Here is a 16,488-nt window from a genome sequence, read left to right as displayed (position 1 = left end):
GGTTACAATGGTCCTATCGCTTTCGAGTTTGACATGCTGATTCCTTTAACAGGTAGGTATGGTTCAGAAATCAAAGCAACTCAATAACCAAATATCATTAACAAAAAGCCTATGTATATTGTATATTGTATAACATGATAATTTTTGGCTTTAAGGAAATGATATTTAGTGTAATTAATTATCATATTTTAACCAAAGTTTTTCTATGATCAATCTTAAAATAAGATTATGTCCTTATTAAGCACTTAGTACTAAAGTAATCTATATTTTTAATCAATTTTCTTTAGACTTATATTAGGTGTTCAATATTAAATGAATGAGCTATATTCTATAATTGTTAATTTTCTTTTGTCAGTTTTGTCTGATTTGCTTTTATGGATGTTGCCATCGTTGTTGTATAATGTATATCTAAAATTTTGAAATATTCCCCTTGACACATTTTTCCGTCCGATACACTTTGGAAAAAAAAATGAATACAGAAGAAAAGTTATTTTATTGGCCGCTGTTGAAGATAGACATTTATAAAATATAATAAAGATTCCCATGACAAGCGGGCATCTACTGAAAACTAAAACTTTGTCTGTCTATTGACTTTTATGAACACAGTAATAGTGTCTGACTGATTATGACGTAACAAAAAAAATTAGCCAATGAGAGGCCGTTATTGACCAATGGTAAAATTTATAGTGGCCTCTCATTGGCTAATTTTTTTGTTACGTCATAATCAGTCAGACACTATTACTGTGTTCGACTTTTATAAATATTGTATAAGAGCTTTGCTATTTGTGGATCTGTCATCCTTGTTCAATATTTTAAGGTTAAATATATAGGTTAAAACTCACACTAATATATGTATAAAGATTTCAACTTTCCAATTGCAAAAAGTCTGATTTTATAAATATAGTAGCAAATTTGCACTAGAGCGAGCGATTGTCTATATGTACTCAGGGATCCTAAGGGATAAGTCAAAGAATGATGTATTGATGTCACCAATAAAAAAACCCCAACAAATTGCCTATGCTGTAGATTATAATTACTGGTTGAAAACAGAGCTAATTTAAAAAAGCTTCTCTGATATCAATCTGCGTCTATTAGCATTTTTTGACAATTATGTAAAAAATAATGAGGTTTTATAGACAGAAATCAATTAGCTCTAAATTATAGGAGATTTACTTTTTACAATAAAATATTTTCGTTTAATGAATTTTAACAATTTAATAATTTCACTAGGAGCGCAGCAATAACAAGATAACTATAGATTTTTTTTCATACAACAGTAAATTATTATAGGGTTAAAGTAGACTTGATGTTAAATAGATTATAGCCATAGACATTTGACTGTAAATTAAAATGGTACCCAAAGAAGGCTAAATAACTCTATGAATTTTTTATGGTTGGTTCCAAACTAGTAGAGTATAAACATATCGACCCATAGTTGTAATCTATAGAAGGGAAAATTTTGTTCATAATCATTGAGATTGTTATCATTTTGTCGTCTATAGTCGTATCTCTTAAGATCCTTGTATGAAATTAATTAATTTGAATATATGTACATTGTACATATCATGATTAGATAAATTGAAATAATATATTTTTAATAAAATCAAATTAATTATTTATGATTAAAAGATGAAAAATATAATAAATGTAGAAGATTTGGTTTTTGAAGTTGTTTTACTTCTAAATGTAGAAATTATATTTCATTTTTGTAGATTAATCATTATTGTTAGAATATTTATCATACATTTTGCTATCCAATATGTAAATTCGTTCTATTTGCCCTTCCTTGGTTTTATATTATTTTATTTTTTTACCCTCAATCTTTTAAGATAAGCATTTTTTTATAGTTTAGATATATTTTATTTACATTCAAATATTATAAAAAATGTATATACATAATATTTATTTGAGGTAAAAAATAATTAATGAAATGGATACGACATCTAGTCACATGGAAGCCTTATTATATATTTTCTCATAAACCAATTAATATCATTTTCTGTAAATAATACTGTAGAGGAAAATATTTTTTTATAATTGTTAAACAAGGATAATTATTTTCATAAATAGAAAACAGTAAGTGTACAATTCTTATTATAAATTAATTACTAATATGGTGAATTGGAAACCATATAATCATATTATATTTTCTTCAAAACCAGTTGTGTTCTTAATCACATTCAAACATGATTTGTTAATAATTGCAATTAATTCATGTTTTTTAAAATGGAAATTTTTTGAGATTAAAAACTAAAGTTGTAAATTTTCAACACAATACCACCTAGATATACAAAAATTTTCAAACTAATTTTTTTTTGCATTTTATCAAAGTAAAAGTAACTTAGTTATTAGGTATACTTTTAAAAAAACATAATGTATATATATTTAGTTCATTTACATGTCAAATATGTCAAAATATCTTTCTAAAGTATTTTGTGAGTATGACCTTTATTATGATTTTTGTCTTTTCTTGTTGTAAATATAACTAGCATACAGGAGATCTGTATTTAAAAGGCAAAAAATATTACAGAAAAATAGCCTAAAACCTTCCCTAGGCTGAAATTTGATGACTAGGTAACCTTAAACCTTTTTGGGACTTATGTTAAGCTCCTCTAAAAAGAAAAACTTCATTAGTTCATTAGTAATTCAGACAAAAAAATCTAACTACCTTACATAGTAGGATATTCCTCGCACTTCAAACTTCCTTTACTTCTTTAAATTGCAATAAATCATTAGATACCAGCCATTTTTTTACTTATAAAGCTAAACAAATATTTATTTCTATAACATATTCTATGTTTATAAAAGTGTTATGTATAAAACCATTTTGTTATTTTGCATTTACACTGGTTGCTGAGATTAAAGGGAAATGAGATTAATTTTTGGAGCTGATCCATTGATTAAAATGTTCCAACACAACAAAATACAAATAATGGTTTCTTGTCCCATAAAACCACCAATTTTTATAAAGTTATGCAATAAAATTATGAAGGAAAAACTAATTTAAAATAAAATTAGCTAAAAATAAGAGCCTTTTACTCTTTAGTAAACCAACAATGACATATAAAGTTATGTGTCTGCAAATGGTGATTTGAAGAAAAAAAAAATTTTTGGTTGTGTAAAAATACTTAAAAAATAGAAACTAAAAACACAGAAAATCTCGTGGGGAAATAGGATACTTTTACAACTCATATTTTTAAAGCTTTAATTGTTTAAAATTTCATCAATATGAATTTTACCTTCAATTTTTGCTGTTTGGTTAAAAGACTAAAAATAACAGATTGTTTAGTGGCTACAAAGCTCCAATATTTAGTGGGAGAGTAAAATATAGCATTTTTATTTTCAATAATTTTTCAAATAATTTAACCTTGCTTCTCATTTGGTACAATTTCACTTTTATTATTCATTTTGGAGATGAAATTGAAAAAATTGTCTTTTTAAAAGCAAAGCCACACAATAACCAGAATTAGTCTGGATGACTATCAGTAGGTTGTTCTGGACATTACTTCATTTATAGACTGTACTTTCTATGCAATGAGATATACTAAGTGCTTTAAAGATTTTCTTGATAATCTTTGTTTCATTAAAAAATATAGATTATTCAAAGGTGATAAGCAACATAAAGCAGCAAAAATACGAACACACAAAAACTCATTTCATTTTTTAAAATAAAATAAATTTCTTTATTGACGATTGCATTTTTGTGCAATATTTTCCCACTAATGAGTTTTTTTTATTGCATTGTGATATGCAGAGATCAATTTGAAAATATATAATTGCAAAATTTTTACAGCAGTGCTACTCTTGGTCATTGTTTGGAGGTTTAACAAATAAAATATTTTTGTTGATTATAGTGAAATCATGCTTTATAACACAAGTAGTAAGGGGAGATTGAAAATGATCTGAATATGTTCTCAAATATGTTATTGTTAAGTGTGCAGAGAATTTGGCAACTTTGCTTCAGATGATTTTTAAGTGATCACCTTAGGTAAATTTTTAAAAACAACTTTACTACAACTGAATTTTCTTGCTTTTGTTTTTCATTAGTTTATAGATTATAACTAATGTCTCAAAAGGCTATTTATATTTCTTTATGTACACTTTTTTCATGTCTTTAAGGTCTATTAAAGTAAACATTTTTCATTTCAAAAAACGTTTAAACTATGTTTTAAATATATCCTATTCTTGTAAAAGTAGTTAATTTTTAGTAGCCTTTCATAAATAATTACATTGATGAAAATAAAGGTATAGAACCTAATTTTTTTTTACTGTTCTTATGTGATTGGTATTGACTAAAAAAATATTAGGTATTCAGGAAAGAATCTTCTCTTTTCCTCTAGTTTTCCTTTTGTGTACTAATGCAACTATTCAATACCCCTTTAAATTCAAAAGGGGGTTACACAGCCCAGGGGACGATTTTGTTGATACAATGCTATACATAGTTTTTCAGTATGGCTGAGAACCACCAGATTTTAATCAGTTTTAAAGCGATAATAGAAAGACATTAACCAAAAGTTGCATATTGGTTATAAAAGTCTTAGAAGGAGGTATGTGAAGAATGAAGATGGTATGTGATAGTCACATGTAAATTTTTAAGGGAAATGATCCCTGTAAGTTTGCAGAAATCTAAGAAAGCTTAGTGTTCATTTCTTTCAGATGCACATTCTATTTGTATTGTTGATATGTTTCTATTTGCACAGATACTATACACAACTTTCTTTAGGCATAATCTTTGATCCTGGGTAATTGGAAGTACATTCACTGAGTTACAAGAATGATTTAAACAAACAATATCGTTTTATAATTAACTGGAGTGTTTAAAAAATTTTCCTTTTCAAAAACTATTTCTGGTGGACTAACTATATTATAAATTGGTCAGTGTGCAAAGGTGTGTACATTGTCTGTCTCTTTAGGTACTAATAATCACTGTCCTGATTAATTTCTGCTTTTCAGGAAATATCTTTACTGGTTCTTTTATTATCTTATTACATTTTCCATGTATTATTACATACACATCTCAAATAAATATTATAACCTCCAACAAACAAATCTTAGGATTTTCTTTATAATATTTGATATGTTACTTACATGCCTTAGGACTGCTTTAAACTTTATAAACCACACTTTAATTTGCTACACTCCTGATTCCCTGCCAGAAAGAAAATTTTATTCTTTGGCTAACTTATTAAAATAACCATCAATGTAGTTATTCCACTTCAGATTGTATTTAGTATGATAGATAAATATAAGAAGTGGAAAGACTCAATGATCATTACCACTTTGTCCATATGTTCATTTAAAACTTTGTTTTCATCTTATTACAACTATTACACTATTTTGATTATGAGTTTTAAGCATCAATTATAGTCAATAATACATTTTATCATCTAAATAATATTACTGATCTTAAGTGTTATCACTTTTTCATTACAAATGTTTGTTTTCCCCACTGTCTAATTTGTTGATTTTTTCTTTTATGTTTATTTTCATCCTTTTTTTTTGCATCCTGTATACATGTGTGTGTGTGTTTATTTTTATTTTATGTTCAACACTAAAAAAGATATCTTCAAATTTGCTGTGCAACTCTATAACTGTATAATGCTGGGTCTTTATACAGAATAGTAAAATAAATCAATTAAGATTTTTAAATAAAATTTTTATGATTATATAAGATTAAAAAGACACAATATCACTTATCCTATTTTTTATTGGAGTAAAATTTGTGGATTAGTCTGTTTTTATGTTCAGTAAAATCTCATCAACAGCTAAACAAATTAATAATAATAAGGTCAGTAATAGTGCAGGGCAGATTTAAGGATACTTAGAAATTAACCAAACTCATAAAGAAATGACTTCAGAGAAAAACAACTATGGAGATGGTTGTTATTTTTCAAGTAAACTGTAATTTTAGCTGAATTGTATAAATACTTGTAAGCTATATTATATAGCAGGTTAAGGCCAAGGATAGTTTGTTCAGGATAAGAGAGGTAAAGGGATGCATTAAACTGTAGTAATAAGGGAAATTTTTGGATCACAGTTGAATATAATAAAAGAAAAAGAAATTTTAAACCATAAATAACTTTTACTTATTTTTTTTATTTTGGTGAGATATTGTTTTTAAATAAATACATACATTTTTACTTTAACTTTTTACTTAAATCCACTAAAATCTCTTCTAAGGCTAAACCAATTGGTTCACAATTTCAGGAAAGAGAAGTGTTTGTCAAATCAAGTTTATGTCTATTTGAAGGGGATTGAGACACTCCAACTCCTAATTACCCTCCAAAAACTAATATCAAATAAAATATACTAAATTACACAATATCAATGCTTAAATAGGTTCAATGTATGGATAATAATTCTGAATCAAAATTACATTAATGTTTCACAGTGAAGTGTGTAGGTGGAGGAATGTATTGCAAAACCTAATATCATGTCATTGGCAAAATTTGCCAAAATAGTTCACTTTAACTTGCCAGCATTTACCAGCTGTAAAGGCATTTGTCATTGCAACGCAAATTATTTCCTGCCAATTTTAGCTTAAGTAATCTTTGATTGATTCATGTAAGGTTGATTTATGTAATGAGGAAAGAATGGACTCAGCAGCCATATAAACTGTTAAAAATATAAATGTATTAGAACATCAAACTATTATATATCCAATTATAGCATAAAAAATACTACAGGGAAAGTTACATGGCAGAGATATGGTTCTAAACACTGTAAACTGAGAAAAGTTAAATAAACAAAAGTGTCTTTTCTTTTTTTTTATTTCATAATCCCTTAAACAATTAAACCTGAAAATATTTTATTTATTACATACTTGATATTTTTTGGGTTTTAATCATTTTTTAAAATCGAAACTTATTTTTTAATGCATGATCCCTTTAAAACCTGAAAATAATTGTATAGCTGTGTTAATGTAATAACTAGTATTTTTCTGTCAATCATTTTAAACATTGACGAAAATTTTTTAATGGGGCAGATATAAAAGGAGGGTCATTAATATTAAGACTAAATGGAAAACTTCATATCTTAAAACTTTATTGTGAAGAGTATATCTGAAAAAAATATTACTTGTTATTTTCATTTATAAGGAGGTTGGAAAACAAATTAAGCACATCACTGCTTGATTAATATTGCGTTTTTCAAGTTTAAACTTAAAAAAATTATTGTAATTTTTTATACAGTGTGTTTTTTTATGAGAACTTTTTTGAAAGCAATTTTACCCCACTTATAGTTATCAGAATTTAATGATTAATGTCTTATTTTCTTCGTTTTTTAAGGCAATTAATAGAACACCAAAAAAATATTTTTCTTATGCTCAAATATTCAACCTTTTGCAAGAATGGCTGCTAAACACTTGAAAGTTGAAATATAGAGCTAAAAATGTATACAGATACTATTAGGGACATGTACTAGAACATATCAAAGTTTGAAGGTCATATCTCAACCAGGGAGGGAGTACTGGCCCCCCAAAGTCGACTACAGAAAATCCAATTTTTTTCTTGCAAAGGGTAGAAGATTTAGGCATAAGAAAAGTGCGCTAAAACCATTTTTAGATGTTGACACCTAAGTTTTGAATTTTAGATTTTACTGTACTTTTTAGATAAAAACTGAAATATTTTTTTGGTGTTCTATTAATTGCCTTAAAAAAGAAAGAAAATAAGCCATTAATCATTAAATTCTGATAACTATAAGTGGGGTAAATTGCTTTCAAAAAAGTTCTCATAAAAAAACACACTGTATATAAGGAATTTAATAATTTGTTTAATTTTTAAAGATTTTATGAACCACCCTGTTAGATATGAAATGAATGAAAAATATTTGAAAGGCCAAGAGAGAATTTAATTTATGTGGGTTATCTAGTATAGATGATACAATACAAACTAGTTCTTCACACAGTCATGCAAATTATTTGGGACAATTATGTTCATAAGTTGTGCAACAATAACAATTCAGATCATCATGAATAATATATTGTCTTACAGGGTGTTTAAAAGTGTTCAGGAATATGATACACAGTAACTAAATTGCCAGGGAGTGAGGGGACGTTTGCCTGTAAATTATGATGGTACGAAAAGTTTTATAAACATGATACTTCATGAGTTGGCTTAAATTGTTGGGTATACTGATAGGTTAGTAGAAGCTATGAGTGTCAAAACTTTTCAACCAATAAGTTTAGTCTGTAAAGTTGTAACTTCATTATAGTTGTTCATCAACTACTTATCATTGTCTAGGACGAGTATTTATAGCATATCGCTACTATATAATAGAATTGCTCTTTGCTATTTCTTGCTGTTTTAAGGGGCAGCCAACCAGAGAAATATCGATATCTGATATTCTATGATTGAAACAAAGCAAATATTTGAGCTTCAAAGAACCCAAATATTGAGCTGGTAAATTTGCCCGGCTGAACAAAGTGGCTTCAAGCTGACACCAATATCATTTTTCATGTCGACTAAACAGTCCTCAATAAATGTGGCGGTGCCTGTTATTGTATATATTTTGTAAAATTCTAGCATTATCCATGTAAAAAAATGTAACTGTATAACTATGTTGATATAATTACAGCTGAAAAGTTTAATAGGATGACAAAGCTAGAGATATAGGCAGGCAGGCCTATTTGATCACAAAGGAGGTGAGGATAGAAAAGGGTATGTGGGTATATTTATATAAGTTCCGTCCATATAAACATTTGTATCAACATACATCTTTATGTCAGCAATGACCATTTTTATTTCCTCATATTTAGTTATTGTTGATTATTAAAGAAATTTTCCCCTTGATTAAATGGACCGACCATAAATTTAGAAAAACCTCGCTTTAAAAAGGTCTTGTATACTTTGTAAAAACTGATAATTAAACACAAACTCAAAATATCGGTTTTCTGTTAAAATAATGCTCCTGGGCATGCTAAAATATTTGCTATATTGTAAAATGTATATAAACTTAAAAACAAAAATACCTTTTTTACACAAATAAAGTGTTTATTAAGATGTTCAGCAGTAAATATAAAACGATAATTAACCTTAGAATTAGGTCCTAAGCATACATAAATTTACGATAAGATCTATATACATGGATTTAAATACAATAAATGTGCAATAAAGGCTCAAATTTCAAAATTTAAGTTGGTAGGTATTGTATATTAAATCTAGAATTAAATAATATTTATATATTAAATGTTAGTCTAAAGTCAAACTGATATAAATTGTCCGCACAAATTTATATAACTATTAACCTTTTACTATAATATGAAAACATCCATTAGAAGTAGAGTACAAAAAAATATTGATGGACAAACATGCAATGTGATTTATAGCGCAGAAGTCATGACGTCAATAGAGGGGAAAAAGAAAGCATAACCGACAGACCGACGAACTAAGTAAATTGTATATTGAATGCTTTCTGGTTTTAGTGTGTCTTTACAAAAAAAATCAGTAGTACATTGCAGCCAAAAAAGTCAAATTTCCGCCAAAGTGTTACAGACTGACAGACAAACGGACAGTCAGATAAATAAAGGATGATAAAAAATATAAAAGGATGACTACGCTCATAAAAACAAGGCTCGGCAAATAAGATAGTCAAAAATCATTTTCACAGAGCTTGTAATTTTATTTAAATACTTTCTCTTGACCACCAAAACAATCCCAAAGGAAATCTCCTAAAATAAGCATAAAAAATTCTTTTGTAAGCCAAATGCCGTATTAAGGGAACGCTATTCTCAACAAGGGCTATTATCAGTATGAATAAATTTTTTACTTGGATTCTTATCTATACTTTATCATCTTTAGATAACAGATAGTTTGAAAATAAAAATTTACAGTGGTAAAACTGTATAAAAGTTTAAAGTGTAAGCACTAAATTCCTCACACATACCTTCAAAACGCACAGACAAACACACCCTTACACACAGACAAACAAACACAAACACAAATAGAAAACGAAACGGTACAAGGTGAAGAAAGAATGAAATATCTGTGGGGCAGTATTAAACTTTTGTGCTGTTATCATAAAAAACATAAAATTCATATCAATGGACTTTTGGTATTATAGGGGATCTTATTAGATAAAGATAAAATGAGGTCTGGTTCACCCCCAATTATGATAAAAAATAACCAGTTTTATAGTTTAGTACTATTGTTGAAAAAATAAGTACATATTAAGTGATCTTTATGGATAAGACAGTAAAATAAACGAATAATAAACAAAATTATCCCTTGTGTATTTTGAACTATTGACAAAAAGGGGTTTGAATGGACACTGCTTGTTTGTACAATCCAATCAATATTCCATTAGAGTCCCCAAAGGTTTTATTGAGACTTCGTTTATATTGTAGGTACATTTAACTCGAAGTTATGCTCAATGTTGGCCCTAACGTAGATGTTAATAAATGACAAATAGTCGACATAAACTCTTATAATTGTACACATGTCTACAAACTGGTTACAGGTTTATCATAAAGTTTAGCAAACAAAGTTTAAGTTTATTTCCTCACCAATATTTGACTTATATACATTACAACTATAGGTTGATACCATTTATTGATAAATATATGGATAAAAACATGTATAGAAACATATTGTTGATTCATAGTTTAATCATTTATATAAAAAGGAAAGATGTTTGTTTGTAAGTCCGTCTATAAGTCTGTCTAAAGATGAAAATCTTAGCTGCCTCTGTTTTTATTACAACTTAACAAGAATGTAAGGCTATAGATTTTTGAAAAACTTAATTTTACCAATAAATTAAATACAATTTTTACCACAAGAAAATACAACTCAATTGAAAAAAAAATGCAACACTAAAAACAATATTGATTTATCAACAGGCTAATTTTATTTAATTTAATTGTTTACTAACAGCTAAACCATGAACTGATTTCTTTAAAAATATTTTAAAATAGCTTCCTACATGTCCAGCTAATAATTATAAATATTTTTAGAGGGGAGCCCTCCACCCTCCCAAGACAAATCGCAACAGCACTTTTCTTAATCAAACTCAATGTTCAGGATCGCCTTCCCCCTCCTCCATCCCCCTAACTTATCTTAAGTGCCATAGAGGCCTCTAGGGGCGCAGTCACTAGATAACAATATAGTAGTCGATCAGTCTCACAAAAGTATATCAAAGTAAAAATGAATAATATGTACTCTCATTTACAATTCTGGTTAATTTAAAATTATATCATCATTTTTAACAAGCATTGTTATATACTTTTTACAAATGTCCTTCAAAAAGTTTAAATACGACATTGCTCTATGGATAATTATTATAAAAAAGTTTTATTTTTGACTTATGTAAAGACAGTGATATCAACTCAAAATTCCCCCTATAAATAAAATTTGCATATTTTTGCCATTTTGTTTCTTAACACAATTGAATTGAGAGGCAAAAAAATAGAGGGAGAGGGGTATTAAACGAATCCCCCCCCCCCGGAATAGGGTTAAGCTACATACTCCTTGCTTTGAAATAACTGTTAGTGACATTTATTAGATTTAAATACAAAACTGAATATCATTAACTTAAAAATCTTTTCTTGAACTAGATTAGTTTCAATGTAAACTTTTTAGTCCCTAGGGAAATACAATTGACGAAAAAGGATTTAAAAATCTTTTCATTTAGATTCAAGAAGTAGAAAATCTAAGCTATTTTGTAAAATAAACGATTTAATTTTATTTGGTCCGGTTTAGAACTTAATTCTATACATTACATGTCTTTGATAATGGCAAGTGCAGTATTAAAGTTATGTAACATGGTTTAGACGAGTGTAATTATAATAACTATGTAATTATAGTGTAGATAGATATATAATTATATTTTATATGCATTGTCAAAATATTTAGCCACTTATACTGCTATAGAAGTTCTATACATCTCATTTAATTAAAAAAAAAACAAATCTTGACTGTGTTGTAATAACCTTCAGTGTTCAAACTTATCCACAACTATTTTTCCTGACCAAAGTGGGTGTAAATTAAGTTATCGTTCATTGTCCTATCCCTAAAGATTTCTGCTTTTTTGTTAAAATATTGACGTTAGCCTGTATATCCTCTGAACTTAAATGTTCTAGATTTTAGCATTAAATAAGGTTATATAATTACTAATTAACAAGAAAATTATAACTCACTGAGAAATGTTTTTGACATAAATGAATTTAATGGTTTATTTCAGGGGTGGGATAGGACACTGGGCAATGAATCAATCTTTGAAAATCAACCAATGGTGTCGGGAATATTTACATAGCCAAGTAGCAGAAAACAAATTTGCTAGCAGACGAAAAAGGTTATAGGAACAGAGGGGAAGGTAGTTATTTATATATATATATCTATACTATAGATCTGTTCCTCCTTCCCTTATTATGATAAACAAAAATACCTCTTATTTAAGTAAATATAACTGATATAAATATTTGGAGAAAATTATGTACTATGTAGAAAGCAGGGCATTCTGCACATCTATTATAATGGTAATAGAATATGCGTGGATATTATGACAACGAATTTTTTTTTTGCAAATTTAGGTTGCTAACTTGGACATCATTTATTGGTCAGTTCGTTTATTCAGTAGGAGAAATATGGGGCGAATGGGGTGTATGGGGGAGATCGTTATTTTAGCCAGCTACAAGTTTCATTTTATTAAAGTACATAATAATCTGGACGAAGATCCAAGTAAAAAAAAAATCCATTTCATTTTAAACATCTGTTGCTTACTTGAAAATAGAAAATCTTAGTGATGGACATTTTATTTTATATGTTTTGAATGTTCTATGTTCTTGTTTTAGTATGAAAATTACATAATGTTATAAATAATTAATGGTTGGCAAGAAATTATAATGCACATAGCAATGTTTCTGACACAATTGCTTTTAATGATTTTTTATGTATTAAGATTTAACGTACCTGATGCTGCTATGTCTAGCGAGTGATACTAATAGTTAAAGTAGGGTGATGCCTTGGACAAGAAAAATACGCATATTATGCATAGTTAGGACTTTCAAACAAAGGTTTTTAATCAACGGGTTGCATTTCTTCTTGCAAATAATATCCATTGGTGATTAGAGATAAAATTCGGTTAAACTTAAGTATCTGAACGTAAAATGCTAGAGCCAAATTAAAAAACTTAATATTTTTACTCTGAGCTGAATCTTTAAATCGTTTAGAGGCGCGCTGAACCGGGGCGATTCATTTCAGCGCACCATCAGATTATTAATACCAATCTTTAAATCGAATTGGTATGGGGGATTTAGCGCGGCCAGTGGCGCGGTACCAGCACGCCAATGGTACTCAACTAGTGGCATTGCCGCGCTAAATCGGGGTGAATCATATTTAATAAATAAATATTTTTAAAAATTAGTTTAATATTTTATTGCAAAACTATCGTGAAAACCTTTTTATAGTTATTTTTAAAATAAATTATATATTGTTTTATATAAAACACCTTACTGACCCGGCTTAAGTTATAAAATTGTACCGGCACGTAAGGATATGTTATTGAGTGTCGCCAGCAATCTAGCAACACCGCGCCGAAAATCTTTTAAAGATCCATGTAAAATAGCAGTAGCTGTGGCGCACCATCAGCGCACCTCCGGTTCACCTCTGAATCGCCCCGATTTAGCGCACCATCAAAACAATTTAAAGATCCAGCTCTGGTAAGGAAAGATTTATACAGCATGCTTCGCGTGTATATAAACCTCAATTTTGCTCTAAAATCAAAGCTAAACCATAATAAAATTGTTATGTGTACATAATAAAATTGTGTGTAATAAATTTTCTAGATTTATTTTAAATATTTAACAATTAAATTAGCTATAAAACCTATAAACGGGGTTTGTGTTATTAGTAGATCAAAATATAACATTAAAAAAAACTATACTATGTTCATATTAAACTGTAATAATATTGTGTATTAAAATCTTAGAAACGGCCTCTATTTTACTTTGTATTGAGACATTTCAATTTAAGAATTGTATCAAAACTGCCAAAAAAAACATTATCCAAATTATTTAAAACATATATTTTGGTCATAGAGGGAGAGGACAATTAATTACACTGATACTTAAAGTTTAAAATGAAGTATCTTATTGGTTTGCTTTAAAACTTTGGGTAGTTTTTTCACATCTTGATTTGCTGAATCATTAACCCTTCACGATCGGGGAGAGGGGTAGGGGGTATTGAAAGTATAATGTCTAAATACCCCTTTACTTAAACTCACCCCTCCTTAACTTTGGCGATCATTCAGTTAAATTTTGATATGTTTGATATTTGAAAAATCAGTCAATAAACAAAAAAATGAAAAGTTTTAAAGGGAACAAAAACTACCCAAAAAGTTATGGAGTAGCTACTCAACTAAAAACATATTTATTTTTATTGAACACCATCAATTTATTTATGAAAAATTGAATTATAATAAGCAAGTTGATACTAAAGTATAATTTGTTTTATACTCATAACAACGTAGTAGTAGTAAACCCAGGGATAGGATAATGTATGAAAAATTAATCTCCCCTCCTCAATCAAGAAATTATTGGTTGAAATGTTTGGACATTGTTGTTTTATACAATCTAATAATGAATCAAACATAAACCCTCAACTTTAAAAGCTAGCAAGTGCAGTGACAGACCAAGATGGTATTTTTTCTAAATTTTGTTTTGAGGGGTAGTATTTGTGCTCATTCCTTGTTAAAAACATGTAAATTAATTTAGTTTAAAGTATTAAGTATCTTTCAATTTGTCATATTCAATTATTGACAGACATAGTCAATAAATAACTGTATATATATATATATATAGTTTAATTATTTATTTGGTTTTATAATTTTTTAAAGACAACATATACATTTAAAATACGATGTATACAATTATAACAGTTACAAAAAAAAATACAATATTAATGTCAAAGTATGACATACAAATAGCGCCTGAAAAAAAAATAGAAACAAATATCAATTATGACCAGAAATAACATGATGATAATATTAAGGAATTACAAATATTATAACAAGAAAAAGAAAAATTTACAACCATAAAAAAACGAAAATTGTAATTTCTGTCGGAATTGTATTTAAGGACTTAACTTCCATAAAGTGAAATAACACATTAAAGAATGAAATATTAGTAAAGAAGGTGTCCTTCCTTTAAAATAATGTCGGATACAAAGAAGGTGTCTTAACTTCTTTGGAAATAAATAAACATTTCCAATATTAGATAAAAAAAATATTGTGCAGAATAAATCATATCTTCTTTAGCCGTGTGTTGAATAATTGCTTTGTGGTCTATCTTCAGGAATAATCTTCTAGAGCTTGCAAATTTTAGTAGGGCGACACTACAAGGTTTTCCAAATATATAAAAATTGTATACCAAGAATAGCGATATAGGAAAACCATGTAATGTCCCCCCAAAATTATTTTAATCACAATGATAACAAACAATTACTAAACATAAAAAATTAACGTAAAAGAAGATCACAATTAAACATAGAATTGCCAAAAATAAGCCATATTTTTTGGAGGCCAGAATGACCTTATACTTAAATTTCATTTTGAAGTTGAAAAAAGTATGAAAAATTTTAATGCCCATAACAGACAACGACTTCATCTTATTTATTTTCATTTCCGTCGATTATAATAGAACGAAGACAATAGTAAAATATAGAGATACCTTTCAAAATAAGTTAATCCTAATATATTGTTAATATCAAAACGTATTAAGTATTTACTTATCTTTTAAACATTCTACTATCTTAGCGAGAATATAGTCATTTACGGTCGGATAGTAATACTCATAGTAATCATTAAAAGTGGACTGTACATGAAAGGGCGGCACTTACACCAAGACTATTAAAGAGTTATCATTTAATTGTTTACTTAAGATAACAACTACGACGTGAAATTTAATTAATGCCTAAAACTTTTTTCCGCTGGATTAGAAACAGTTGCCATAAATGGTGAAAAAATCATACATCATATAGTATTACAGACAACTTTCCATGAATTATAGTTTAAAATCACAGAATCAACACCACATCAAACTAAACTATAAATAATCACATAATTCCTCACCATACCATCTACGGAAATAATACTATGCGATAATCAACCTTCATAGCATTTAAATGACAACGTTTGTCTATAATGAATATTAATAAAACTTAGTTAACTGCTTCTGGTAAGGTATAACACAAAGTCAACGTACTTGCTTCGACAGTATATATTCCAAAAAAAACACAAATCCAACACATACTAACTTTAACTCTTCACACTTTCATAGCAAGAAAAGGTGGAGAAACATTTAATGATCATGTTCTGTAATAAAACAAGAAATAACACTTCAACACTAATTAACTAATTTCAATTCATGAACAGTCTTATTAATGAAAAGTCTAGTTAAATTGGTTATACGTGTTCAATGTGTATATTTATACCAAAAATATTGTTGTATATATCAACGTAAACTGTTTTTATTAAACTAGCGGCTGCGTACCTAATATC

The 16,488-nt window shown here is 27.9% G+C and overlaps 1 protein-coding gene across 1 annotated transcript in view; it reads right to left on the bottom strand.

Annotated features, from left to right (window-relative positions):
- The window catches only part of LOC145312566 (uncharacterized), a 105,257-nt gene that overhangs the window by 66,379 nt on the left and 22,390 nt on the right, over positions 1 to 16,488 (bottom strand). The window lies entirely within an intron of this gene.

The sequence above is a fragment of the Acartia tonsa genome, chromosome 2, assembly GCF_053477335.1.
Source record: "Acartia tonsa isolate MP-2025a chromosome 2, ASM5347733v1, whole genome shotgun sequence".
In the NCBI taxonomy this organism is placed as follows: Eukaryota; Metazoa; Arthropoda; class Copepoda; order Calanoida; family Acartiidae; genus Acartia; species Acartia tonsa.
Note: the sequence above shows the minus strand (reverse complement) of the source record. Positions and strands in the feature narration are given on the sequence as shown.